This window comes from Tachyglossus aculeatus, chromosome 4 (assembly GCF_015852505.1).
Source record: "Tachyglossus aculeatus isolate mTacAcu1 chromosome 4, mTacAcu1.pri, whole genome shotgun sequence".
Classification (NCBI taxonomy): Eukaryota; Metazoa; Chordata; class Mammalia; order Monotremata; family Tachyglossidae; genus Tachyglossus; species Tachyglossus aculeatus.
Genome location: NC_052069.1, coordinates 123,658,958 through 123,664,253, shown reverse-complemented (window position 1 = coordinate 123,664,253; position 5,296 = coordinate 123,658,958).

Genomic DNA, 5,296 nt, shown 5'->3' with positions numbered 1-5,296 from the left:
CTGAGGCAGTTTGGCCTGCTGTTCTTGAGAAAATTGTGCCTGGAGTGTGAGCCAAAGAGATAGACAGGATAAGGCAGGGCAGGACTCTCAAACTGGATTTGGGCTTTTCTGGCTTAGAGGAACAAAGAAGCAGCGTTGACTAGTGGTTAGAGCATGGGCCTGGGATTCAGAGGGACTTGGTTCTAATCATGGCTTTGCCACTTGTCTGCTGTGTGACCTTGAGCAAATCATTTCACTTCTGTGTGCCTCAGTTACCTCACCTATATATTGGGGATTAAGACTATAAACCTCATGTGGAACAGGACTGTGTCCAACCTGAGTAGCTTGTATCTACCCCAGTGCTAACTGCAATGCCTTACACACAGTAATTACTTAATAAATGCCATTAAAAAACACAGAAAAAACAGAGAAGGTGGCGACTGGGGCATAGGTCAAGATTGGAGGTGGGACGTTGGCAGTATTACAGGAGAGACAGGGGCACCAGTAAATGCTTAGTCCATTTCACATAGAAAGGGCTTAAAAAACACCATGATTGCTCTGCTGAGGTCACTTCTGCAGCCTCTGAGACACCATGTGGGCTGAATCTCTATGGAAACAGGCTAGTCATGCTACAAGCTGAAAGCGCCAAGACAAATAAGAGGGTTTAATAAAATACCCAAGAAACGAAATTCCTCTGGAATAACTTGTAAGTTTAAATCCGGGGTATGTTGTGGGTTGGCATTTGGAATTGGTGTGTGATTCTGGAATAGAAACAAAGGTGGCGGGGTGGGGGGGGGTCGGGTCTGTGGCTGGTACAACACAGGAGAGTTGTTTCACATGATAACGAGGCAGAAAGGACCTATCTGGTTGAGGTCAGAGAGAAAGGCTACTCTTTTTCCTGGACTCTCACTTGCAATCTGCCAGAAGACTCTTCTTGGCCTGTTTAGTCAAGCACAAGAAAACCAAGGCACGAGTTCCTCCTGCTTGGAGTGGGAGGATTTTCAGGCTAAACCCTTATGAGTGAGCTTTTGGCCTTCCTCATCAGAGTCCAGCCCTTCATCTGGACCTGTCACAATTAGACCTCTTGTCTGTAGGATCAGCCTTGCTCTGCCTACCTCCTGATTAGACTGGGAGGTTCCAGGAAGGATTAGCACCACTTTGCACTGTGGCCTGTTTATCAGGCTCATCTCTAATCTAATCAAATGCCTCTTATGCAAATAGCATCCCGGGGCATACCCTAAAGCCCGGGGCATACCCTAGGAACTCTGACATCAACATGTCATCCTGGTTGACTAAGAGCAGGTCCTACTTCGCCATCTTCCTAATCCTGTCTGCCCTTTCCCTTTCACTTTTCTCCTTCTAAGTCTAAGGGAAGCCAGTGGTAGGGGTGGCACAAGAAGAAAGAAATGAAGAGAAGCCCCATCCCTGTGGACTCCAGGCTAGCTACTTGGCCAGGTTCTATTTGCGTTAGGGGTATTTGATTGGATTAGGAATGTGCCTGGTGCCCCTATCTGCTCTACCTCCACCTGGTTGAAGGTGCTGATTTATGACCCGCATCTTCTGATTGACATCTGGCCTTCATATGACACATCTGACAGGAGCAATATGTGCTTCCAGATTATCAGATGACCTAAAGAGATGTGCACCTATTATCTCTGAAACTGTTCCCTCTCTTTTTTACAAGGCTTCCAGCTATGTTCAAATCTTTCATGACTGGAGGCTACAATTTCATTCACTGAAGTAGTGTTGACACTGGCAGAATCAAACTCTAAGCAAGCCTAATAAATTGTTAATGAATGTGTCAGCCTGGGTGGGGTGCTTATTGTGTCAGAAGAACAATTTCTCTGAAGTGTGTTTGTGTGTGTGTGTGTAGGTGTGTGTTGTGGGGGGGCGGGGGGGAGCAGTGGCTGTGTCTTTGAAACTCACCTCACATCTGGAAAAAATTAAAGGTTAGTGGAGAAAGGGCAGGGAAGAGAATTTGAGAATGCTTCAGTTGTGCCCTTCTCCCATTTTAAAAAAGAATGGTCTTGGAGGATTCCATCTCTTCCCAGGGGTTGGAAAATTGTGTGGGTGGTGGTAAGAGGTGAAGAAAATTTTGATTCCAGATGAGCAGACTATATGGGGCTGTGACCCAATAGAGTCTTTTTTTCCCCTTTTTTCTTTATGGTATTTGTTGAGTGCTTATGAAGTGTCAAATACTATTGTAAGTGTTAGGTTATATATAAGTTAATTAGGTTGGACACAGTCCCTGTCCCTCATGAAGCTCACAGATAAAGTAGGAGGGAGAACATATATTTAGTACCCATTTTACAGAGAAGCAGCATGGCTCAGTGGAAAGAGAATGGGCTTTGGAGTCAGAGGTCCTGGGTTCAAATCCTGGCTCCTTCAGGTGTCAGCTGAGTGACTTTGGGCAAGTCACTTAACATCTCTGTGCCTCAGTTACCTCATCTGTAAAATGGGGATTAAGACTGAGCCCCCTGTGGGACAACCTGGTCATCTTGTAACCTCCCCAGAGGTTAAAACAGTGCTTTGCACATAGTAAGCACTTAATAAATGCCATTATTATTATTATTATCATTATTACAGTTGAGGAAATGGAGATACAGAGAAGTTGAGTGACTTGCTCAAGGTCACACAGCACACAAGTGGCAGAGTTGGGATGAGAACCCAGGTCCTATCACTCCCAGGCCCAGGGTCTTTCCAACTAGGCTTCTCTGTCCTCTGAGCCTCTTCCCTCCTGCTCCTCTCACCCCTCATGAAGTGACAAGGCTGAATTACAATTTCTCATCTGTGATTATTTAGAAAATATTCCATTCATAGTTTCAGTGATTTGTGTTTAATCATTTTCTTCTCATTTAATTCTAGTAGACATATTTGCAGTCTGACTTAATCATATAGGAAACCATCCTCCCAATTGTGTTTTTCATATCTCTCTAAAGTGAGAGCCAGTCAATCAATCAGTTTTTATTGAGTCTCCACTATGTGCAGAGAACTGTCATGAACACTGAAGAGGATGGCTGCAAATTGTACCATTCCACTTAATTAGCATGAATTAAAGTAGTCCATAGTTTTAGATCTGAATATTATTTTGACCATCCTTTTTCACGTCTGAACTTGATTTCTATTTTAAACCAATTTTGGCTTCTACGAATAGAGTTGTTCTGACGTTGTGATAAAAGGGGAGAAAAAAAACCCATTAAAAGATTTCATTTTAACAGAAAAATATGTCTTTGATAAAACTTAATCATAAATATTAAGGATATAGGGTAGAGTATAGGAAACAAAAATATAACAGTTCTTTTTGCATTGACTGTTCAATCTGATTTTCAGCTTTAATCAAAGGCAATAAATGATTCTTGGCATCAGCTGTCATTTATGTAGTACTCTGCAGGCTCAACATTTCCTACTTTATTGAGAAGTCAGTTGATCAGCTTTGAGCAAAGTTGACTAGGTAATCTCCCAGCAAATAGTCCTCCCAACACACATCAGCGTAACTAAGTAGTTCAAATGAGTGTGCTTTTACATGAAACTCAGTGACAGCTTTGTCAATTGTTTTGTTGTCATGAGGAAACTGAGGCACCAATAAGAAAAGCATCTTGCCCAAATCATTCAGCAGGAAAATGGTGGAGACAGAATTAGAACCCAGATCCCCTGAATCCTAGGTTCTGGGCTCTTTCCACCAGGCTCCTCCCTGAACCTCTCCCACTCGCAAATGCCCCCAGAACTAAGAACGGGCAATAGGATTCATTCATCCATTCATTCAATCGTATTTATTGAGCACTTACTGTATGCAGAGCACTGTACCAAGCATTTAGGAAGTACAAGTCAGCAACGTATAGAGACGGTCCCTACCCAACAACGGGCTCACAGTCTAGAAGGGGGAGACAGACGACAAAACAAAACATGTAGACAGGTGTCAACATTGTCAGAACAAATAGAATTATAGCTATATGCACATCATTAACAAAATAAATAGAATAATAAACATGTACAAGTAAAATAAATAGAGTAATAAATCTGTACAAATATATACAAGTGCTGTGGGGAGGGGATGGAGGAAGGGTAGGGGGGATGGGGAGGAGGAGAGGAAAAAGGGTGCTCAGCCTGGGAAGACCTCTTGGAGGAGGTGTGCTCTCAGTAGGGCTTTGAAGGGAGGAAGAAACCTAGCTTGGCGGATGTGCGGAGGGAGGGCATTCCAGGCCAGGGGAAGGATGTGGGATAGGGGTCGATGGCAGGACAGGTGAGAACGAGGCACATTGAGGAGGTTAGTGGCAGGGGAGTGGAGGGTGTGGGCTGGGCTGTAGAAGGAGAGAAGGGAGGTGAGGTAGGAGGGGACGAGGTGATGGAGAGCCTTGAAGCCGAGAGTGAAGAGTTTTTGCTTGATTCGTAGGTTGACAGGCAGCCACTGGAGATTTTTGAAGAGAGGAGTGACGTGCCCAGAGCGTTTCTCTACAAAGATAATCCGGGCAGCAGAGTGAAGTATAAACTGAAGCGGGGAGAGACAGGAGGATGGGAGATCAGAGAGGAGGCTGATGGAGATGGGGAGGATGGTAAGTCAGTCAGTCAATAGTATTTATTGAAGGCTTACTGTGTGCAGAGCACTGTACTAAGCACTGGGGAGAATGCAATATAATAATAAACAGACACATTCTCTGCCCACAAAGAATGTAGAGGGGGAGGCACACATTAAGTACTTTCCCTACTACTACTGGTGCTGCAGCCATCATGTCATCATCGTTGCTAGACTGTAAGCTAGTTGTGGGAAGGGAATGTATCTACCAATTCTGTGGATTGTACTCTCCCAAATGCTTAGTACAGTGCTCTGTACACACTAAATGCTCATTACATACCATTAGTTGATTGATTCTCTTGCCCACACATTGCAGGTGAAGATGTTGGTAGGGCTTGGAAAGGCAAGAGAAGCATCATGGCCTAATGGATAGAGCATAGGCCTGGGATTCAGAGGGAACTGAGTCCTAATCCCAGCTCCACCACTTGTTTGCTTTGTGAAGCAAATCACTTCACTTCTCTATGCCTCAGCTATCTCTCCTGTCAAATGGGGATTGAGACTGTGAGCTCCATGTAGGACTGGGACTGTGTCCAACCAATTTGTTTGTCTCTCCCTAGTGCTTAGTACAGTGCCTGGCACATGGTAAGTGATTAACAACTACCACCATTATTATTAAATAATAATAACCTTTGACCCTTTGTGGTAGGCCTAGGGCAAAAACCCGATTTACCATTTAGATACATAGCCCCCTGTGGTTTATTTTAACATCTGCCTCCTCCTCTAGTCTTCAACATCCTTGTGGGCAGA